Source organism: Polypterus senegalus, chromosome 2 (genome assembly GCF_016835505.1).
Source record: "Polypterus senegalus isolate Bchr_013 chromosome 2, ASM1683550v1, whole genome shotgun sequence".
Classification (NCBI taxonomy): Eukaryota; Metazoa; Chordata; class Cladistia; order Polypteriformes; family Polypteridae; genus Polypterus; species Polypterus senegalus.
The window spans coordinates 118,776,217-118,801,897 of record NC_053155.1 but is presented as its reverse complement, the minus strand read 5'-3'; the positions used below and the strand labels follow the sequence as shown (position 1 = coordinate 118,801,897).

Genomic DNA, 25,681 nt, shown 5'->3' with positions numbered 1-25,681 from the left:
TGCCTTTTGAATGTTGGTCCATAAGAAGTGGAGATCTTGTAACTGTACACATCCTAACATTAAAGCTGTTAGAGACATATAAAGAAATGTGCAGTGGATTGATTAAAATTGACATGAAACTATTTTTGTATTTCAGTAGGTGTGAGAACTTTTCTATTTACTGCAACTTCTGCTTTAAATATAGATTGTATTTAACCCACAGTAGACATATACAGCAGAATACTGCAGAAATATAATTTGCATGCTGATAAATGTTTCTTTTGCCGCATTTACACTGACAACAATAAAATATTTCAGTCAGATATCATAAAAAATACCAGAGTGTAACCTTGATAACCTGACTAAAATGGTTTCCCTAGCACATTTTCATCCTTTCTAATTTAAACAATGTATTCTATAGTAGATGACCAGAAAAAATAATTATTTACCATTCAGGTGGCACTTTAGATTTCCAATGTCCCCAAAAGCAAATTAAATTATGGACATAACTTGTATGTATTCTGCAACATGGTATTTGGTCACCTACTCTTAATTTGCTACCAGAACAAGTATCCACTTAATTGTTATAAACCGCATGGCCCCTCATTTTATGAATCCCCCCTGTAACATAAAGGGGTCCTTTGCAGCTTTTGATTTTATTGACTTACTGATGAATTGCAGCCAAGCTGAACCAGTTACTGTTCTTTGCATTCAAATCCAAAACCTGCCACTCTAAATGTATTAACTTAAGATTAAACATAAAAAATAATGGACACATTCTAAACATTTTTTTCTCATCAAAGGATGGAGACTAACACTGATGTAAATGTCGGCTTATATAGTAACTAGGTATCGCATTATTTTATCTGGCTATCTGTTCATTTCATGGCAACGCTAATTAATTACATAATTTTATTTTAAAGTTTCTTGTAATTGTGCAGTTTATAAAGATATTAAAATAAAACGAAGTCTGATTAGTTGTTTTAAATCTGTTATGTGCAGTCATCGCATTATACCTGTTCAACATGGCTAAACATGTTGCAGCATCCCGACCGGGCTGAAACCTGGAGGCTAAGGGATTGTCTAGCGGGGAGAGCGGAGAGCGGCGCGAAGGAGTGCGTCGGAGATATGATTGACGGGAGAAGGGGTGGTACCCTGAACGGTGGAGATGAAACTGGAGGCGGGGATTTCTGGACGGTTTGTGGGACGACGGGAAGGCGTGGGATATAGAGACGAGGTACGAGCGTAGGCGAAGGAAGTATTCTGTACAGTGAACCGTACTTTACTTATATGTCATTTCTCAGGGCAATAACAATTTATAGATAGATAACCTATAGATTGAGGTTTATAGAAACTGGAAATATTCTAGTTCAATTTCCTTAGTGTTCTTCCTGGACTGTTACGAGCAAACTGCGCTGCACCCACTTCTTTACCCTGCTGTGTTTTCTTCTTTTCGAACCTGTTACAGTGAGGTCGATACAATATTTGTGTACAAAACACAATTCAATATACATATATTCAAACACACATACAGTAGAAGCACCATTTACAAATGCATTTTGCAGTGATTTGTTTTTATTGTTTCAAAATGTTACAACTCCTAATAATAATAAACGTGCGACGGCAGTACATATACAGTATATGGCAACGGTTGTGAAGTTGCTGAACTTGGCGCCATGCATTTCTCTTTATTTCATGTCTACTTTCTCAGTTTGAACTTCGGACAGTAAAGGTAATCAGTTCAGTTCCCATCAGCGCGGTATCTTAATGTGTCACTACTCCAATGTTTCTTGTAGTGATATTCGCCATATAAAAGCACTACGTAACGCTTGTTCTTTTTCATTGTTACACGCGGTTTGTGCAAGAAGCTAAAGGCGCTATATAACAAAAAATAACTATATAATTAACAATAGTCTGCAAAGTTACATATTCAGCAGTTTCGTTTAGATAGCGTGATTATTAACGCCAATTAAGTTTATTTTTGAAATGCTGCGCTTGTAAAATTTAAAATTCACGCAAAGCCCAAATGAGGCAGTGTGTGTTATTTCCGCTTTCCTCGCGGCCAGCATGCGGCACTGTTTTCTATTGCATTTGTTTCCATTCTAGCGTTCAACACACACTTCACAGCTTCTACAAAAATTGGCGTGAATTCATTGAATCTGCGGATTTCGTGACGCCTTCTTCTTACGCGATCGTTCAGTGCTCTGCTTGTCTGGCTTTAGTATTTGTCCCCAGACTCTTTTCACTCTCCCTCTCTTTTCTTTCTTTCTTTCTCTCTCTCTCTCTATCTCTCTCTCTCTATTTTTCTTTGTAACGTTTAATGATCCCACTGGAATCGGTTTAACTCTCTATGAGCAGGGTTAGTGGTATAAATATCAGGGTGTTTTTGTTCTTTCTGCGACTCCTGGAACTGCTGGAGCTAAGCAAATGGGGAGATATGCCACTACCGCAGAAATCTCCGCTGTTATTTGAAACGATTGCAGTTTGCTTTCAACGTTTTGAATGAATCACCGCTCGACAACCCCCGGCTTGGTGTCTAAAGGGGGGATCATGAGTGGATGAAACCTGAGTGCTCCTCTTTAGGTAAGTGAAGCATTCTTTCTTAGCTATGCGTTTTTACGAGGTATGGTATCAATATAAGGTAAGTAAGGAAAGCAGGAGAAATAAAAAGGGGATCAGATTATACTGATAGTGGAAGACTGAGTTACATAACAGAGATCTATCAATTTCACGTACCATTTCATTAGCATCGTGCAATTGTATCAATGCATTTCCTGCACCGAAGTGTGCTGTCCAGTACTGCTTGTGTAACGAGCTGAAATGATATACGTCTTAAAACAAATTTCCTCGTATATTCTGATTATAACGTTCCGCATTTTCCCACTAAAGCGTATATTTAATTATAATTCACATAAAGTGCGTGAATGCGTCTCACCATCCAGTTATACTATTGAAGCTCCGAAAACAGTAAGAATAATCCCCTTAACAACCGTACGGCTTTCGTTGCCTACGGGGTAAAAAGAATTAGATATGCGTCAAATGAAAAACAAACAGCGATAAGCAAAACACAAAACAGAAGGAAAGTATATGCTCATTGACCACAGGCAACTGCAGTGTGCGTCGGTACAACAGAAAGACTTGATTTAAGTTTCTGCTACTAACTTGTGTGTCCTTGTTCTCGTACACAGTCGGTGGGTGAAGGCGAATTGAAAATTATTGATGAAACATAAAGTTGTGCCATTCAGATGATCTTTAGTTGGGTATACCCTCATATATTCTATTCATAGAGAAGGCGTTCAGACACATGCTGATTCAGTTTATAGTCAATAACAGCACGGTCCTTGTGTCAACAGATATCCAAAAACAGCAGTGATACAAAAAGAGGCAATAGTTTACTTATTATTATTTGTATTGGTCCTCTAAAGGTTCATGTCACACTCTTCGCAATGCTTTATTAACAAACAAAGAAAATGCTGTATAGCCAAAGAGACAGGTAGTGGGTGGGGGTATTGTATTGAGTTGGGTCTCTTTTAACAAGGTGATACATATTCTTGTCCACATACAAAGAGCTCTTTCCATCTCCATGGCGACCTGGAGGTCTCTGATTCAGAACCATGGAGAGCACCAACCGCGCTCCTGAAAGAAAAAAAAAAAAGAGTCCGGTCCTGAAATAGCAAACACACATTAGAGAGCAAGAAGACCACCCGAGAAAGGATGGGACCGATATGAGAACTGGAGAAAAAACAGCAGTAAAGTACCTACACAAAAAGATTAGAGTTTGGCAAGACGATTATTCCGTGTTTTAGTTTCACCCTTATTATATATTCTTTCAAAAACAAGGCGAAGGAGAACTGTTGATAGTGGCGCACCGTCCAGGTTTGATACCTGCTCGTGCAGAGTGCTGCCGGGACAAAAGCTGGCTGTCCGCGACTCTGAACTGAACAACCGTATAAGAATAATAGAAAATGACCGTGTTAATTATAGCAAACACGTTCTTTTTAATAATTCTTTCAAAACGCAGCAAATCACTAAACGGAACGATAAGGGCTTCAGAATGAAGGAGATCGATAACGCAATTACACATCATCCTTTCAAGGCTTCTATGTATGAGAAAGGGATCGATTATATGCATATTACATGCTTACTGATAGATAGATAGATAGATAGATAGATAGATAGATAGATAGATAGATAGATAGATAGATAGATAGATAGATAGATAGATAGATGGCATTGTGATAATGACGAGCTGTCAATTGAATAAGACGATTATAACCGATCAGAAAGGACTGCAATAGACTAGTCACTGATGGACTGCAGGAACTGCACACTTGTAGTAGTTGTTAAACTTTCGGAAAACAAGTTAACCAATGAGGGAAAGAAAACATGTATTATACTATTATTGTTGCTACAAAATTTTATTTTCACCAATTTCGTGTTCTTGCGAATTTACTGCCTTAGTTATTTCTGTCCATGCGCATGTTTGAAATGTACAGTTTCAAAGGAACAATGTAGCTAAAATAGACGTCAGCCTTTATACTAAAAATATCCTTTTATCTGTTTATCTGTCGGTGTAGGCGGTGAAAGAGAGGGCATGCTAGATCTAACACATATCAAGAGAAGGAGAAACTCAGCTCTTCAGAATGTTTAGATTACTTACTGTAATCAGCATGCTTTTCCTCGAACTTTTTACTCTATGTGCAGCAGAGGCCGTGCTTGTTTGTTTGATGGTTTGTTTTTAACCTAATTCTCGGTTCATTGTACTCATATTAACGTTGCTATGGTATATTAATGAAGAATAAAGTATAATGTGCCCTGGATACGCTATTCTGTCCCTTTAGTTTAGCCTCACTAAACGTTTCGCTTTAATGAAGCGACAAGGACAGCTCTAGCGGTATATCAATGATATACGGGTTATCGTTTTCATATTACATCTTCTCAGTCTAAATGCACCTGTTAATATTCCCCAAAACTAATACCTGTGTTTAAACGCCAAAGTATTGCCCCGTGACCCGAAATCCATCTCATTGGACGTATTTTCGCGTTCGTTGATATAATTGTTAGTCTGGAAGGTCAGTAGACTCGTGTCTACCTTGAAATGGTAAACGACGTAGTAATAATTATCGTGAATTAAAATTAATGAAGAGAAATTTGACTCTTAATGTGCACCGTTTTTTTCTTTCCAGAGCAATGTATAATCCTTTATTTGCCTAATTATAAATTCTATATGCAATAAAAGTAAAATTATCGCAAAATGTGGAGACACTGTTGGATTTCGTGCATAGAACCATAAATCGATTTGCGTAAGAATATAATAAAGACCCGGGTCATTCACTGCCCATATGGTGTTTGCCCCGGTGTTCAGTTTTAGGTCAGCTGGCGACACTAAAGTGACCAGCTGTAGAGGAGCCTGTTTCTGAGCGTGAGTGAGTGTCGCCCGAGACGAACGTCTGCAACGTCAAAGTTTGGGTTCTGTTTTGTGCCGGTTACCTTCAGTCAAGACTCCGGCACAACATGAACGTGATCTAAATTAAGAGAGCTAAAGAAACATACGCATTTAATAAAATAAAAGCAGTTCAATTTTAAAGTAAACGCCAACGCCAGTTATTCCAATAGCTTTTAACAGTTACCGAAACGCAATCAAACTTTGATCTAGTATTTTTGGTTTTCAAGCTCAGAAAGAGCATCTAGCATTTGTGATTATATCCATCCATTCATTTTTCCAATCTGTTCATCAGCCTCCCCAGAACTGCCGAAACCAGTCCTGGAAGCATGGCCCTTGAAACTAATAATAACACAATCAAACTCGCATAATTCAGTATAGGATCACATTGGATTTAAATCAGCACCACTGTATGCAAGGATTTGAGCTCACCATCCATCACAGGACCCTGGATTTGAGTCAAAGCTATCAATAGACCTAACGTTCCAGATGTGAGAGGAAGGCCACAAAAACATGGGAAGAACATGTAAATACCACATAAACAACAACCACATGTGAATCTCGAACCCAGAAGGCTGGCTCCTTGAAACTAATAATTACATTTTTAGCTGTACGAGTTTATTATGAGTTTATTATTAATTATTTTGCTTGCATTGTCCTTTACTGCATTTAGTGTTTATGATTTGTGTAACTGAAGCAAAAGAGATTTAATCTTGTGTTAAAACACCACAGCATATTTAATACACACACTGTCTATTGTTACTTATCATTTTCATATTAATTTGTATTCTTTTACAGAATGAAACTATATGTACATACCATTTTGAAAAAATCATTGATTATGCTAACCATTGCAGACATTCTGAGAATAATTCTTTTCAAATTGTGTATTTGAATTTTTATAACACAATTTAATGAGTTATGTGAAAATCTTATTAGTATCCAGCAGTAAGATGTAAGAGGTAAAGTCCTGGCCATAAAACAAAAGTGAAAATTAATCCAGGGGTTACTGAAAATAATTAAATAAATAAGACTAGTTTATTGCCTAACAGAACCACACAGGTTAATTTTAATTACATACAAAATATTAATAGTACACAAGTTTACATAAAATACTTAAAAAAAGAAGCTGCATTCCTAAATAAATAATTTTCTTTATGCTCTGCTTTTGTAGATGTCTATTTTTTCATGTAAACTTTCATAGGATTATTTTGTCTTTAATATATGTATTGTTAAATTTATTCATGTTAGAATACAATTACTGTAGAAGCAATGGGTTTAGAGCACATGGCATTGTTTTTGTATAACTGAACTATAAAGTCAATGTTCAGATTATCCAATGTGAAAACTGGACTGCTGAAAATCTTGATAGATAGATAGATAGATAGATAGATAGATAGATAGATAGATAGATAGATAGATAGATAGATATCGATTATTAGTATTATTTATTTGGGTGTTGTATGTAGATCTTTAATTGCGATTGAAATAATAAAAGGAACTCTTAAAATTTAAATTAGCAAAATGACAATCTTAATATAAATATTGTAATTTAAATTCCCAATTCACTTAATTTGAAAATGTTAACAATGTATTATATACACTATAACTAAAATTTCAGTGTTTACAAAAATTCAAAGTAATTGTTCTCCCCTACCCGGATGTCCTTGCATAGAGAGCACTTTGAGTATTGAGAAAAGCACTATATAAATGTAATGAATAATAATGATAATAATAATAATAATAATAATAATAATAATTATTATTATTATTGTTGTTGCTTTACAGAGCTATTGCTTGATTAGTTGTCTTCAAGAACAACAAAATTAAAATGTCTGTGCTTTATGTGTTAAGCTGAGATAGTATGGTAGTATTTATATGTATTGTATACTGTATATGTATGTATCTATTTGAAATATCCCAATCTACACTTGAAATAAAATATAAGTAAAACAAAGATGGTAATTTACTCAAAGACTGTATTTTCTGTACAATTAAAATGAAAAAGAGTGATAACTTGGTTAATACAGACTTATTTGCTGCCTGCTTCAAGTCAGATACATAGAAAGACATTTCTGAAGAATGCTAATAGAAGAATGTTCAGAAAGCTTTGTGTTCTAATCATTGAAAAAACAGCAAATCTTATTTTCACTTTTAAAAAAGAGAACAGATGTTAAGGGATCCAGAGCATAATTAAAAAATCATTAACATGACCACAGTGTAGGCGAACTGAATCTTTAACTAACTTTAATGCCCTTTCCAAGTCTTGCCATAAAGCTGTTGAACACTGTGTGGAAAATACCACCATGGCCCGGTCATCACTAAGTGGCCTAAGAATAAGCTGTGTGAATCTTGATTCTGCCTTAACCGTGTTAAGTTTATCTTAGTGAGTGTATGCTCTGGTCTCTGGTGCAAGATGGTAAAATATTTTATTGAAGACTTTTTACACAGGATATATGTACAAAAAAACATATGTACAAACATGTGGATTCCTAAAAGGCATGTTATACAGTAAGTACCATTGCAACTAAGATATATTGTTTGGTGTGAAAGGGGAAAAAACACTGACTTAGACTCTCTGGTCTTTTGTCCAAGTGACAAATTCAAATAATAAAACGTGGTTTTTTTTGGAAAAAAGAATCTTAGAATTAATTTCTAGAATATGACATACATACACCCTGTTAGGGACTAGCACTAATTCCCACTTTGTGAGAAGAGTTTTACAGAATAATGCTATGTATCCATTTTAGCCAGCTTGAGAACCATGACTTTTTTGTTGTGACCAAGTAAAGTGGAGAACAGTGACATTATAAAATGTTATAAATCGATTCAATTATCTGTTATAAAACATTTCATTTTCAAAAGTAAATCTAAAGAATGTCATTTTGCAGAAAATGTTTAATTATTCTAAAATTATTGGCAAACATAACATATCCTTTAACAAAAAGCTATGCATTTGCCTAGCAAGTTAAAATAAATAAATACATAAATAAGCAAGAAGTTATTGTACAATAAGACAAAGTACATTTACTAATTAAAAAACTAAGAAGGGCAAATTAAAAACAAAAAGACGGGTAACCAGAAAGCAAAAGAAAAGCAGAGGCCATAAGCAAAAGAAAAATACCTTCAGTAGCACACAGCCAAGAAAGTCACGGAGAAGGCATTAAGTAATTCCACAAAATGATAGGGAAAGTCTCACAAGTCACCTTTTTAGTGTCAATCACTGCTAATATTGACTGCAAGCACTGTCAATTAACTGTCCATGCAAACTGACAGCTCACACAAAGGTTTCACAACATGCATGATCCCAGAACATTGTGGTGTGGTGAGGTGATGTAAATAAACTCGGAGGCAGTAGGTAAAGGCCAACAGAAATTAACTGTTAAACCTAAACATTGTTATCAGAATAAAAGATGATGGAACACTCCTCTAACACTGCCACCAATAGTGGCACTTCACCCTGTCATGATGGATGTTTGGAAGACAGTGATTACTTTAAAGTACAGTTTGTACTGGGTACATGTTTTATATAGAGACTTGTACTAAAGGGGAAGTGATGTTTATCTTATCCTGAAAGAAAAAGGTCCATCTTAATATTCTACATGATAGCATACGTCATGGTTTACTGCAGTACGAGTCAAACCTATCACATTCATGAAGTGTGTTGATTTTAAGTGATATTATACAGAGGTTGGCTAAGTTTAAATAATTACCCAGGGCAAAGGAAATTTACCTGAAGTAGTGGAAGTGTTACTTTGGAAAGACGTTCACTTCTTCTTTTACTTTTTGTTGTGGTGTGATTTACTACTGACTGACTGTTATGAGCTGCGTTCATTGTCAGGGAGCAGCCAAGTTGACTTCCTGCAAATTAGTTTTTCTGCATTGACATTAACGTCTGTGCCTACACAGCTTGGTCTACATGAATGCATAAATTGAGGCTTGATGCAATATGAATAATGCACACCAAGGAGCAGTAAGCAAGCATTTAGAATGTATGTATAGTCTAATTGATACAATAGTTACTGGACATACATAGTGACCCAGCAAAACCCCCATGTTTGAAATTTGATTTGAAGTTTATGGGGAAACCTGGCCACAAAAGACAAAAAAAAAATTTAAAGAAATCAAAGATTTTCCCTTTACTAATTTTGGCCTGACAGGAAACATTTGAGTTTGGCTCCGTAGCACCCTTTAGAGACCACAAATGACATATGTGGCGCTGGACATACTTACTTACCCAGTAAAACCGTCATGTAATATAGAAGATGATTTCAGTCTGACATAGGATTCTTGATAAGCCATCTTTTAACGCCAGTATTTCTAAAAAAAATAAATGTTTATCGTGTTAATCGTGTTCTGCAGTGGATTTCTTCACACCAACTCTCCATTACCCAACAGCTTTGTTATTATAGCAATACAGTCATGCCTTACTTAATGATGGCAGTGGTTTGGACTAGTGCGTCATTAGTCAATTTTGTCATTAAGTGTGTTGATGCATATGAAGGGGATGGGGGTGTGCCTCTTTGTCTGATGTCTGATGGTGCCATGTCTACTTTGCTGCATTAAGTGCACAGAGCACAGTGAGAACGTAGCTGCATGGCAGCAGCATTTAGGGAGGTGCCTTTGTGTCATTTTCGCCGATGGCACACCAAATATACACCTGACTTGACGTAACCTACTCTAAGCTGACCCTAACATAACATTAGCTTAATACATACTTCACATAAATTAATAAGAATTATTGAAATACAGTAATAATGATACATTAATAACAATATTAATACTACCACATTTCGATGCTGTTCAACTTCATTTTTTGTATCTTTCTGGAAATTGTTTTTAAAGTGTGATGTCATTAATCAGGACATTGGTAACCAAGTAATAATTGCATAAAATTTCCAAAAGTGTGTTGCAAACTTTAATCCTTATTTTCCATGTTTGCTTATTCTGAATGACAATGTCATCCACACACCTTTTATTGAAACCTCCCATGATTCAGAATAAATAATTTTTTCAATTTTACCATATATTTTATTCAAAGATTTGCATCAAAACGGCTATCTTAATCTGTGCTCCATCATTACTGCCTAAGAAATCACCACCATAAGTACAAATTGTCCCACTTGTACCCACAGGCTTGATCCCATCTCAGATTCTTTAAAAAATGGAGAATACCAACTCAAGGCATTCATTTCAAAGCCCATATAGACACTGAATGTTAGTCGTTTTGTGTTGGTGGGCTCGCACTTTCTTCCCAGAATTAGAGGTCAGGGAATCAAGTGTCTCCAGTGAGTAAGTGGCCAGAGAGCGTTAGCAGTTGTCTGCAATTTCCAAGAACCAATAAAATGAACACTGTAATGTACGGTATTAGATCAGCATTTATTTTAGAACATAGCTTTGTATAGAGTGTCTTGCCACTGGTAAAAAACATAAATTAAAAGAACAGAAACATTCCTGTGACTGTGAAGAAAATAGTAAAATTACAAAGTTTTACTTTTAAACCAATAAGACAACCAAATTACACATAAGAACCTTTAACACCAGTATTAGATATACAGTACTTAGCACTATGGCAGTTTAACTAACCAGTTACTGAACTATTGTATATCACGGCAAAAAATGTCATGATTACACTCTAGAAATAACTTGTCAGCTTGCAGAAGTAATATATAGAAATATAAACTCCTTGTGTAGTATCCCATTGTCCAAGCCCTCTTTCCATTAATAATGTTGACAGGCAATTCACGATAAGAGAAAGGGGTCAAAGGAAAATTTTATGTGAAGGGTTTAGCAATGGATATGACTTAGAACATGGCACGACATTGACATGGCTCTCGGCCACCATAAACTGGTTTAAGAAGGTTAAAAAAATGGACAGATGAATAAGATTAAAAATTAATAAAATTCCATCAAAAGTTTATCATACCTTTTCAGTTCAGACAGCTATATTTCTGCTCAGAATCAATGCCATTAAGGAAAAATTGCACAGTTACACAAGATTTATTTGGTAAGTACTACACGTGAATAATAATACAAGTATCCCAATAGCTCATTCTTGTACAATGCCAGAATCAAATAAAGAAAAAAATCATTGTGACAGCAACTCCTCTGTCATCCAGCTTGTACTTCTAGGGAAATACAAAATGTCAGACAAGGCCATTAAGAGAGAAGTTATGTTTTTTATCAAGCTCACTGTGGTAAAATGATTTTGAGTACCAGTAATTATGAGCTATTCTGCTATCAATGATATGTCCTCTTTTACCAGATTTCATCACTTTTAAGGGTCGGTTTGAATCATGTGCTATTTATTGTTCAGGTGTTAATCTAATAGCATACATATTTACAAATAGAATGAAAAATAAAAACACTGTTGCTCACTGAAAAACTAAACAACATTGAAAATAAATGTAATTGAGTAAATTCTATCTATCTATCTATCTATCTATCTATCTATCTATCTATCTATCTATCTATCTATCTATCTATCTATCTATCTATCTTATGCTCAATGGGATTTGATAGGTAAAATTTGATAGCAGTAGTGCCATTAATTGTTTAACAGAAGTGAACGTTTCTGGTGTTATAAACTGCATTAGATGGAATTAATTGTGGATTAATTAGACTTACAATTGAATCAGCTCATATCCCCCCTTCACCATCCGCCCACATTGTAAAGCAATCCTGCCATATAAAAAAGCAACATTTGAAGAGGTTTTTTTTTTAATACAATGGGACAACTCAGTCCCACCCTTGTCCCACTTTGCTATAGTAGATGATTTGTGACGTTCTGGCAGTTTAGTGTAAGATACCACATTAGGTTCTTTGAGCAGTGAAATACCATTGGAGATCACCCCTTATAGTGCTACTAAAGGATTAGGGATAATTGGTGCTTTAAAAAAAAGCGCAATTTCCCTAATGAGGAAAGTGTTCAATGACACATTTATGCTGATGTCTTTACTTTATAGAGCACATGGCCATCTTTTACAACGTGACTGCAATGACATCACAAGTCACGTACCTTTAGAGCCAAATACCTAGCAACACATAGCATCTGAACAACCTCCAAAAGGCAGCATACACTAAAAACTAACAAACAAAATGATAATGATGTGACAACACTGATATAAGAGAGAGAGAGAGAGAGGTTCAGAGGATGTGCTAATAGTGCATTGCCACACCTACCACATGCTCACTGATGTAACAGTAAAAATAATAAATAATAAATCAAATAGGGTATTTTCATAATCTTGTCAGACAAAAGGTGGACATGCTGCTTTTAGCAAAGTTACTAACTTGAATGTAGCAACAAAGTGTCTTGAAGAAAGGTTGTTTTTGCAAATATTGAATTGAATTTACTTTATTGTCATTCAGACTATACAACAAAGAGTCCACAGCTGAACGAAATTACGTTTCTCCTGGCTCAATGTATGGTAATAAACATAAAGACAAGTGCACATTATTCAACAAAAGATAGACATAATAGACAGCATAAACAGACACAATATATGTACTGTATAGTCAAATAAACAAAGTGAATTAAAAATATTGCATATTATATCATATTATATAAGAATATTGCACATTCTAGGGAATATTATATGTTATGTTTCACATTGTTGTATTGTTGTCCAATGTGACAAAAAAAATCACATTGGTGAATAGTGGTAAGTGCTCAAGTGATTCTGAATATTTGTTTGTTCAAACAGTCTGTGTGTGTTTTTAGGAATCCAACAGGTCAGAATGATGTGTATTATTATAGGGAGTTGAGCAGTGTGATGGCCAGTGGGTTGAAACTCCTACTGAGTCTGGCAGTCTTGCACCGCATACTGTGGTAGTATTTGCTAGAGGGCAAAAGATTGAACAGTCCATGGGCTGGATGCGTAGTGTCTCTGACTATCCTGGTGGCTCTCCTAAGACAGCATGACAAGTACAAACTATGTACAGATGGGAAGGTGGTTCTCACAATTTTCTCTGTTGTCCTCATCACTCTCTGGAGGTAATTCTGATCCGAAACAGAGCAGCTGCCATACCAGACTGAGAGGCTGGTGTACAAGAGGCTTTCTATAGTACCTTGTTGAATGTTGTCTGGACAGTAGGGGTGAGGTTTAGTCTCCTCGTCCATCGTAGAAAGTGAAGGAGCTGTTGTGCCTTCTTGATAAGAGAGGTGGTGTTTTTAGTCCATGTCAGGTCATCCGTGATATGCATCCCAAGGAACATGGTGCGTCTTCCTGACTCCACAGCATTTCTGTGGATTTTAATTAGAATATGTGCAAAATGCTTCCTCCTAAAGTCAGCGATGATCTCCTTCATTTGGTTGACGTTCAGTGACAGGTTGTTGTTATCACTCCAGACGACAAGTTGGTTCACTTCCTCTCTTTTGACTGAGTCATCATTATTGCTGATGAGGCCCACCACCATTGAGTCATCTGTGAATTTGATTATTGAAAATTCAAGCATTAATATTACAATAACAATTAGAATGATGACAATAACATTTCTATAGCACATTTTCACACAAAAGGTGCAAATGAAAATGCTTTACAAGAAGTTAAAGAAAAAATCACAAAGAAGAAAAATAGATATATAGTAAATGCATACAAACAATGCAATATAGAAACACAAATCAGTAACAGAACTAGAAGAGTCTATAAGAATGTGTTAAATTACAGTTAACAATTTTTTAAGTATCTAATGGGCAGAAAGGTATAGTTAAAATAGTATAACAAGCTCAAAAAGGTCTAATGTCAAGTGCCTTCCAAGAATTAGTAAATTATGTGGTTTAAGAATGGCAGGAACATAAATTGTCTTCCATACTGGTAACATATTCATTTAGTTTACTGTAATTAGTGAGCACTGGTGCAAAGTATACAGGGCAGAATAAGGACTTTATTTTTTCTGCTACAGCTAACCAAGCCAATAAGGTTTATTTTATTTCATACTTCTTTGATAGTCTCATGATTTGTATACTTTTAATTAACCCTGTAATATATCTGAAAATTAGGAAGCTGCATTAGATCTGTACAGAATTATTTTTTTTTAAATCCATGGCCTGTTTGTGCTACAAATGAACAATTTTAGAATTATAACCCAATTTTAAAATCAAAGGCTTTGTTACTATATATAGGAGTACTCTGATAGATATTCATATTTTAAATTTATCTATACATTCATACAAATAGTACAGGTAAGAAAATTAGATAGATAGATAGATAAATTCAGAAACAAAAAGAAAAACAGTGATATGGACATTTTAAAAAGATATTAATTTTACCAATGTTAACTTTACAGGATAAATAGCTTCTTGAGATCTCCACGTTATAACAATGCATTTGTGTGATGCCACCTTTGCCCAGGCGATGCCTCTGCCAATTGCTGTAAGCTCCCAGTATTCTGTTAAATATATCAAGTGTAGATCTTTATCCTGTGGTTTTGGTGTCTTTGAGATCTTGTTTTCTGTATAACGGGTTGGTGGTGTCTGTTTTCAGTGATTGATGGTCTGTAGGTCATTAAATCAAGCAGACAGGTCTTTCAACTGACAGAATATTGAAATCATCAGATTGCTCGTCTATTTGTAAGACCCACTTGCTGACATATGAGATTTAGAACTGAGTCAGTTACCTGCCTGGTGTCATCATTGTTTGATTGCATTGGATAGCATATCTAACTGTCTTGTGATCATCAATATCTCATTTTTCACTGTGTTTATTTTGATATAACTGTGGGAGCATTTCTAGGACTCAGATGTTTTCATTCATAAACAGAAAATGTTGTTGTAGTTGTAATACATCCCACTGAGCAATTGGAAACATAACAGATGTATGTTATTGATATTTGGTCTTTTCTTGTTTATTTGTATTGATTATACTGTTGTTATTGTTAGATTCTGAATAGTCTGAAGTGTTACTGTTGATGCTGTAGTTCTTGTTATACATCTTATGAGTTATTACAACTATTTCAGCTCTCATTTTTTTTCTTTTGTTTTGCATCCTCTGGAACATTCATTTAACTGAAGCATACTGTATACTTACAGTAATTATCTGAAACAGACAGGAAATGGTTAGGATTTTTTCAATTTTATAGCCATTTTTAGATATCTCAAGAATATTATATGTTACATTTTAAAAGTACTTCAACAAATCAGGTGAAACGCACAAAAAAAACACATTTTGTTAATCTGAAACAAGGCGTGCTTTATGTTGCATGCATATTCTCCAAAAACACACTTTCTGTAAGAAAATATTATTTTGAATAATGGAAAACGTATTTGAAAAGAATTAAGTTATTATCAATTAAGTAAGGGGGGGGGGTTAGCCGCACCCACCACATTACAAATCAACTCAGGATCCCCAGATTAGGACCCCCCATGTAACGGGTGACACCTCAGCACCACACTAGTTCAGATGGAATGGAACAATGTGAGGTTTTTTATGGTACCTGGAGTGCCAATTCTGCTACCAACCCCCAGGATTTCCCCTGCAGGTTGGAGGGCCTACCTGCAGGGCTGCATGCAGATTAATGTCATACCCAGGATGGAGCAATTTCAGGTTAAGGCCCTTGCTCAGGGGACCAACAGAGTAGAGTCACTTCGGGCGTTTACGGGATTTGAACCAGCAACCTTCCGATTACTAGTACAGATCCCTACAGAGCCACCACTACACCCAATTAAGTAAGAGCTGAAGAAAATAAAAACAAGACAAAAAATGTGTCAAAGGTATCCTTGTAATGTTTTTGTGTAAAACAAGTGTAATGCCTTAACCTTCAAGCATTTCTTTTGTGGTTATGGTAACTGGTAGCACAGTAGATAAAGTTATTTCTTCTGCTGCACCTCAATGACTTTTCTGTACTAGTCAAATAAATAAAGTGACCCTAAATTCCCTAGTGCTGAAAACAGAAACTGTGTCCTCTCTCTGAACTGATGTCATTAATGTATAGTAAGGTATTAACAAGTATATATTCATTATGTTTTATATTCGGGAATGTTATTCCTTTCTTCTTCCTTTTGATATTTGAATGGACCACAGGTATTATTTCAGCTTATGGTCTTGAGGGTAGTGCTCAATAAAACTGTCTACGTGTGAGGTTTCATTTCATCATTCCTTCTTTTCATGTTAAGTGACAATCTTAAGTTTTGGTGTGCTGTTTCTCATCTTTTGTACAGTAGCTACTTAGAAATGAAATGCCACCACAGACAAATGAGAGAACAGGCTTACTTGCAGTAGCATATACAAGGATCATTGCTCCATGCCAAGGTGTTTTAACAACTTTAAAAATCACTGAATACATCCAGATGTCTGTGCCTAAGAAAGACAAAGCAAAGATTTTTGGCTTCTTTAAATTTTACAGAATGCTGCTTGAGTTGTGTCGAACACTTGGTAGATTTTGATAGTTGACAAGTGTGACAAGTTTTCTGTTAGTATATTTGAATGATGTTGATCATGATTTCTGCTCTTGTAAGGTACATTTTCAACATTTTGCTACCATAGTGGCAACAGGTCAATCATTTAGCTTCTTTCATTTTTGAGGTTTGTCTCCCATTATCGCAGATTTTTGAATCGCTTTGCAGAGTATAGAATCCCTTTGACTCTATACTAATCACACTTCACCTATACGAGTTGGCAGTGCACAGCTACTTATTATCTGAGCATTGGATCAATCACACACACATAATTCAAAACAAACAATAAAAATCATGTCAGTTAAGGGCAAAAATTAAAAAAAAAAAAGTTAGTATAGAAATCTTGCTACTTTTCTTGACTTCAGTTCTGAACTCTGGCTTTGATGTTTGGTTCTTTTAACTCATCTTGATACTTAGACTCCTACCTATTAGACTTAATTTCAGACTGTGCCCTTTAATCCTGGTTCTTTTTTTCCCCAATAATAAAAATACCCCAAGCACCTGCCCAACTTAGTTACACATTGATATAGTACTTCCATCACTGAACTCATTTAATCCAGTTCAGTGTTAAATAGGAAGAGAAGTCATTCTGGCAGCTTTAGGTTCAAGAGAGAAACCAACCATGGAGGAAGAGGGAATTAACAGTAGCTTAGAAATTTAAAACTGCAAGCCTTTTCCGCATATAAGTGTAAAGAGCTGGGTTCAATAAATTATGATCCATATGTAAACACTCTAAATCAATTTTTGGAACCTGGTTTTTCAGTTCTGTGTCACATCTATTCCCATCAGTATCACATAGGTGCATTAATGTGTAAATCCACAAGTTTTCAGCAAAGGAAGTCATTTTATAGATGATACAACAGATAAAAACCCACACATGTTGCCGTTACTGTTTTTCATACAAAATTAAAAGTTTTCTTTTGCTAGAGAAATTGCTTGATACTTCCTTTCACAGTTTTGCAGGGCTAACATGGTCCAGTGTGATTATGTGTGAGAATATGTGGCAATACATGTCTTCATCATGTCTAGTTCCTGCCTATTTAATATTAATATTATAGCTAGAAAACCAATTTCACCGCAAGCAAAAATTAACAGAACAAAAGACTTTCCTTCGAATAAAGTGAACAAGTTATTTTTACTGTAAGGGTATTGATGTTATATTCTATTAGCTTCATATTGACATAGTGTTTAGTGTTACTGCTTCCTGGCCCATGGAGAAATCAATTTTGGGTGGCTGACTACAGCCCTTTTGAGTCAAACGACCTAACCTCCTATCAGGGCTACATAACCTACCAAAAGTTATATACTTATTCCTAAGCTCTAGGAATAAGTTAACTTATTCCTGTCCCTAACATAATGACTCCTGTTGACTGCAGTGTTAGTCCTCCTCCTGGCACCCCTCTGCACTGGTAATTTAGCACCATATGGAAGTATAAGTAACTGACAAATTATATTTTTGTCTAAATCATTCATTAAATAGTAGCCTTAACACTCATCCTTGCAGGACATTACTTTTCACATCATCCAGTTCTGAAAAAGTTCCTTGCAGCATAACCCATCCATGCTTAAGCCTATTCTGCACCAGTCTGTTCCTTGGATCCCTGCCTGTTGTATTCTGAGTTATGCAATGATAACTGTCTCAGTAATTCAGGTAGCTACTGAACTTGCAAATTATCATGCATATAACCATAATAATCTTGATACATTATTTTCTTTCATTTCAAAAGTGTCTAAAAAGCTTTTCTTTCAATTTTGTGGCCTAATGACATAATAAACTTCTCTACTTGCAGCATTATAGCACATTAGCTGGACATTTGAGTGTTAAGTGATTTCCACACTGGATGCGTTTGAATTTTACGCATTGTAATTTTGTGAAAATTCATTAAGTGATGCATTCTAACAGGCAACATATACATAGCCCTGCACAAGCACTGGAGAAATGATTTTCTGCTTTGCAGAAAATGGAGTTAAAGAGGGATAATTTGTTGCATGCAGTTTATTATTACTTACAGAGTATATGGAGAGTCACATGATTTGAGGTTGAATTAAAATAATATAAATCCTTTTAAAAGATCACAGCTCATCATAGAGCATACTAACAATAAAATAATACCTGTATATCATCTATTCACTGAATTACCAAATGTTCTGTTGTGGAAGCCTGATGGATTCCGAAGCTTGTTACCATGGAGATCATTGCTGGCTCACTGATGTTCCCGTCTGAAACCGAGGGATTTTTCTTCAGACAAATTGCCTTAACATAGCAAGAGATGTAAGAAAATTGAGCATTGTGAGTTCACCAAAGGTGATTTATAATCTACATAGTAAAGGAGTGCTGCAGAATGTTATTTTCAAGCAACTACTTTTGTGAATAGAATATTGTATATGTGGGCCCAGTTATTTAATGAAGTAGAAATGCTCGCTCCATTTGTATTTTCCATTTTATATTAGTATGCAGGGCCAACGCGATGTTAGATATTTAATGACAACTCTTCAGCAATATAAGCATCGCATTTTATTTATGATAAATTATTCTAGCATAAAATGAATTCACACCATGTTTTACATTGTCCATAAAATATGCATTAGAAATGACTGACTGTAAGTGAAAGTTCAAATTTATTTTTTATGATTAAGGTGCAAGATGTGCTTAAAAGCTTTTAAAATATACACGTGAAAAGTTATTTGAGTTATTTTTTTTAAATTGGCATCAGAAAGCAGATTCTGTATTGTGAAACTAAAACAGCAAACATGTAATTGTAGTCCAGTTAGTACCACTGTTTACAAAATTTGCACTCAAATGTTGCTTAGATCAGGCACTATCATGATATTGTTATTACATTATGCTGCTAAAAATGTACTTCACAGTGCATTGAAGTCAAAATTTCTTTCACTGATGCAAACCATTTACTGTCCACTTACAACACACATTGCGCTCAGGGATGGCTGCTTAATGTGCCAGATGTTCTCAGCACAGTTTCTGGCTCTGTAATGAAAGAACCAAGTTTTGACAATGGAGGAATGGAAAGTGTTTCTAATTAAAAATAGTTAACAATACAATTAAATTAAGAATAAGAAAAATCTCACCCTGTGAATCAATTCCTGAGAGAAAACTATTTTACATCAATAATAAAAAGTGGCTGCAAACTTTGAGAAGTAGGAGTGTTTTGATGTTTTTCCATTCTTCTTTTCCTCAAAAGTCTTGGCTGAAATTTTGTAGTGGCTTCAGATTTGGGTTCTAACTAGACCCCTTGAAGACATTTACCTTTAAATATTTGGCTGATAACGGTGACTTACAACATTTATGATAAAACTGGTTCCATTTCTTTTGGTTTTCCATTTGGCGCACAGGCTGGTCAAGTGACTTGCTCAGGGTCACATGATGTCAGTAGTGGGATTTGAACCCATAACCTCGGTTTTTGAAGTCTAAAGCCTTAACTACTACACTGCACTGCCTGCTTTGATATTGACATTCTTTTGTCTAGTCAATCCAATTTTCATTTTTCCTCTGTGGTTACAAAAATAATCCTGCGGAGAAGTGAACCTTTATCCCAGTCCTAGAAATTTAAGGAATTAGAACCTTCTTTCTTTCAGTATTTGGAACAATCCTTCTTTCTTTTGATGTTCTCCACCAAAACCATAATGCTTTCACTATCATGCTTAGTTAGGTAATGTATCAGATTAGGTTTATATCACTTTGAAAGCAGAACAAAAAAAAAAGACTTCTGTTTTGCTCTTATCAGACTACATAACCTTCTTCCACATCAATCTATTCCTTTTGTTGTATGCACTATTTGAATCATAATATAGTTATTATCCACTTTGCTTTCTTTTTGCCACCCCGACATACAAATCACAATTGTGGAGTAATCATGACATTTTATTTATGTATTTATTTTTATGTGGCAAGGTCTCACATGGATACCCCTTATCCCTTAGCTACAACACAACAAGAAAGCCGGATTTTAGAGCTTGTATAAGTGTCAATCAACTTTGAAATTTCATAGTATATTTTAGAGTTCAGCAAAATAAACTCCAGCTATAATGTATTTTAAAATTGTTTCCTGTATCAGAACAAAAGCATATAGTAAGTTCACTTCAACCAGCTTCATTTTCTTTGCTTTAGAAAGCTATAGCACAACGCAATAGCACACTATCAAAGCTGCCAGACACACTTTCTATAAAGTATGTACAGCATTTTTCCATTATGCCATAAGTTGATGAAGCCATTGAGATTAATATGAGTTGGGTATCAATCATAATCAATATGTTTAGTACTTACTACAATCAAAGGTTATACTAGCAATAATTATATTACATGAAATCTTCTATCTGTATTTTGGTTATGTTACAACAAGCATAAAGTAGCTGGAAAAAATGTTGTGATCCCTTCCAAATGAACTGTATTCATGCACTTGTTTATTTATTCACTGTCTTCATGTGTATCCTAATGATAGATATGAGATATCCGTGCTTATTTTTAGTACTAACACAATAATTACTCAGTAACTAGACATTATTACCATATACTATACTGTCCCCAATACTACTAAAGGTAAGCACATAATTAGGCATGAATTAAGAATAAATAATGTGCACTAACTGATGAAATTACTACAAAAGGAAGAGTTTTAATTTAATAAGGAAGTGGATTATTGAGTAATTATAATGCAAGCATATTGAAAGAAGACCCTTTAATGTATGAGAATCTGACTATAGAAAAAACACAAACACATTCATTGTCTTTATTAAGTGAATTCATTCAGCACTCATTGTCTTCCTTGGAAAAAATATTTCAGGCTTTGGATTTTTGTAATGCCTTATTTAACAACAGTAACGTCAACCAACATTTTAAACTCATGTTGATTGATCAAGTGTGCCAGTTGAGAGGTATCTTCACCCACTTCTTTTCATAGAGCTATTTCAGCTTAGACAGTCTTTTTTGCTTTAGTTTATAATTGAAACATTTCAGTAGGATCATCATGAGAACTTTCCATTCCGTTATAAGTTTACTTTTCACCAATAGTACCTACACATATCGTTACATCACTCAAGAGTTCATTGTTCCATGTCCCTCTTAGAATGAGGGTAATTACTTGAAATGCGTTGTTTCATGCTTCCAATACTTAGTTTTGTTTTTTTCTTTTTCTTTAAGAGAGATGTAGTTCTTAGTTCTTAATATATTTCTTAGGTGATTTTTGAGGACCAACACTCCTAAGTGGTGCAGCAGTAATGCATTTTCATGATTTGTGACTGTGCATTGGTAGAGAGAAATATTTCAGGCTTTTGTAAATCTTTCCATTCTCTGAAGCACTGACAACTCAAAGACATTCACAGGTTTCTTTCAAAAGAAGGCATGGTTCACTTTCACAAAACTGCATCATGGAACTCTTTAATTTTGTGTTTTTTCCTAAGTAAAGTCCCCTTGGACTGAAGTCTTACTTTTGTCTGCTTGATTGGACAATCTGACAAAAATGACCACCTTAACAGAGCTGATAATTTCAACTGTTTACACACTGGCAGTGCTTTTTACAGTGATGACTGAAAGTGTTTTTAACAATTTGATCAATAAAGATATGGAGAAATCATGTGTTAAGTGAGCTATTGCTGAGCTTTTGAACAATGATGGAGGAACATTTAAGTTCACATTAATTCAGTAACATGTATATTTTTAATTTACATTGTTTTCTTAGGACTACCTTCTGTTAGGTTAGGTTAGGGACCTGGATCTCTGAGGGCACCCATAAAGATTTTTTAATACAAAAAATGTTAATTTCCGTTTTATTCATAATTGCAGTGGAGACCCAAAAACAAAACCAGTTTATTTAATAACAGAGTAGTAATTTGTACCTTACATCATATCCTTTGGAAAGTCCTAGGAAAAGCATTTACTTTATTCAAGGCAAGAAGGCCACAATTTCTGTAGAGTCATTAATATTTAATCACCTAATTTTTCTGTACGATTTTCTGTTGTACTCAACAGGTCTACAAGAACAAAAAAAAACAAAGAAAAAGGCAAAACCTGCTCTTGTTTTGCTAGATTGATCTTCTTGGATTTCATAATAAAACTGCATACTTGATTTATTTCAAACATTTCTGATGGATTACATTTTACTTTTGTATGCTTCCTCTTTCAAAATTAAAATGTACTGTTATATGCAAATACAAAAAATCAATAATAAAATAAACACTTTTCCTAATTTAAACATACCCTGCTCAAACAAATTAAAGGAACACTTAATCATCACAGTCTAACACCAAGTCACTTAAGCTTCAGGGATATCAATCTGTCCAGCTAAGAAACACAAGTGATTGTGAATCAATTTTACTTGCTTTGGTGCAAATGAAATGGACAACAGGTGCACTGGAGATGCAACAGCAAGAGAACCCCAAAAATGGAATGGTTTTACTGGTGGTGGCCACAGGAAATTCCTCTCTTCTTATCCGTCCTGATTGATTCTTCTCTAGTTTTGCATTTTGCCAGTGTCCTTGTCACCACTGGTAGAATGAGGTGGTACCTGCAGCCGATTCAGGTTGCACAAGTAGTGCAGCTCCTCCAGGATGGTACATCCATATGTGCTGTCGCAAGAAGGCTTGCTGTCTCCAGGCACAGTCTCGAGAGCATAGAGGATATACCAGGAGATGGAAAGGACCATAAGAAGGGCATCAACCCAGCAGTAGGACCGGTATCTGCTCTTTTGTGACAGGAAACCCAGGAGGAGCACTGCCAGAGCTGACAAAACGACCTCCCTCTTGTTACTGGAGTGCATGTGTCTGATCAAACTGTAAGAAACAAACTCCATGATGGTGGAATGTAGGCCTGACATCCTCTAGTGAGACCTGTGCTCACAGCCCATCACTGTGCATCTCACCTGGCATTCACCAGAGAAGACATAATTGCTAGTTCCAGATGAGAACAGGTTCACATTGAGCACATGTGACAGATGCGAAAGAGTCTGAAGATGCCATGGTGAATGTTATGTAGCCTGCAGCATGATCTAGCATGACCGGTTTGGTGGTGGGTCAGTGATGGTGTTGGGAGGCATATCCTTAGAGAGTTGCACAGACCTCCACAATCTAGGCAACAGTACCCTGACTGCTGTTAGGTAGTGGGGTGAAATCCTCAGAGCCATTGTCAGACTTTACGCTAGTGGAGTGGGCCCTGGGTTTATCATGGAGTAGGACAATGGGCTCATGTGGCCAGAGTGTGTAGGCAGTTCTTGCATGATAAAGGCATTGATGCCATTGACTGGCACCCACGTTTCCTAGACCTGAATTCAATTTGAAAACCTCTGGGACATTATGTATTTGTGCATCCAGTGCCGCCAAGTTGTGCCACTGATGCCTTGATCTAGGTCTGGGAGGAGATCCCCCAGGTCACCATCCACTGTCTCATCAGAAGCATGCCCAGACATTGTTGGGAGTGCATATGTGCACTTGGGAGCCATATACACTACTGAGTCACATTATGAGTTGCCATGATGACATTCATGCAAGTTTGATCGGCCTGTGATTTCAGTTTTTGATTTTGATTTTTGGTGTGTGTGTGTGTTACATTATTTTATTCTCAATGAATTACACCATATTATTCAGTAAAGATTTTTGACTTGACTATTACATTCATCGTAATAGTATATGTGATTTTAGTGCTCCCTTCATTTGTTTAGCCAAGGTATCATCCTCTTTAATAAAACCCTTGTGTGCGTCCAGTGTTCGTGTGTGTGTGTCTTCTGGTGAAGTGCGCATGCGCGGGGCCACACAGCACGTGTTCAGTCTCTTCCTGTGCATTCCCTGTACAGAGAGATACACACACAGGCGCGCACGAGTCACACACACAAACACAGGCGCGCACGAGTCACGCACACACACAGGCGCGCGCGAGTCACACGCACAGACACACACACACGCGCGACAAACAGACAGACACACAGACACACAGGCGAGAAACAGACAGACAGACACACACACAGACACAGAGGCATGCGCTTAAGAGACACACACAAAGGCGCGCAAGAGAGAGAGACACATACACACAGGCACGCGCGTGCATTGTTGCAATGTTACTTTTCTTGGTTGTTTATTAAATTACAGATTTTTCAAATGTTCATTTTTTCCCCTGTGCTTAAAACTAAACTAAAAAAAGAGTTTTTAGTGAGCGGGTCATAAGGCTATAGCGCAAATTCTTGCACTGTTAGTTTTCTCTGTTGTTCAAGGTTTTCTTAGTGTTAGTCAATGTTTTTACATTTAGTTTACTATTACGCTGTGCTTTCTATGGTATAGTTAACTATATTTGTGCTTAAAAACTTAAAAAAATATATATTTACATACAGTTCATACGGTCTGGAACGGATTATGGTCGTGAACCGAGGTTCCACTGTATTACTGTCATACAAAATTACAGGCATTTCACGGAAATACAAACCAGTATTACTGAGAGAGAAAATTAAAGGCACACAATACAGTGACGCATATTACAGCCACATACAAGGTCCCTTGCCATTTAATATAGACTGTTCATACAAATGTTTATGCACTACTGTTCTAGCGCCTGTTATTTTAACGGGCTTAATGTCTAGTATTAAATAAGAGTTCAGGTGTATTATGGGCAGGATAGCCTTAATATGGCTAGCCAGTTATTTTTGTAAACATTCTTTTAAAAAGAGTGAACATTCTGTGCAGTTTTTGGCATAAGCTTGGACCATAACAAGGTTTGTGTTGTTTATAATAAATTATCACTACATTTTCAAATGTTACAGATTTATAAATAATAATCTTTAACTTATCAGAAGTCATCATCATTTCTTGATACCAGTACTCCATTCAAAATTACTTCAGCTTGCCGTTGCGTTGATAGGCACGATACC

The 25,681-nt window shown here is 35.7% G+C and overlaps 1 protein-coding gene across 3 annotated transcripts in view; it reads left to right on the top strand.

Annotated features, from left to right (window-relative positions):
* The first annotated feature begins 2,128 nt into the window (after positions 1 to 2,128).
* The window catches only part of kcnj6 (potassium inwardly rectifying channel subfamily J member 6), a 426,614-nt gene continuing 403,061 nt past the window's right edge, over positions 2,129 to 25,681 (top strand). For all 3 annotated transcript variants that reach the window (XM_039744460.1, XM_039744459.1, XM_039744461.1), the window contains exon 1: positions 2,129 to 2,562. The gene's annotated coding sequence lies outside the window, so the exon portion shown is untranslated. The remainder of the gene's footprint in view (positions 2,563 to 25,681) is intronic.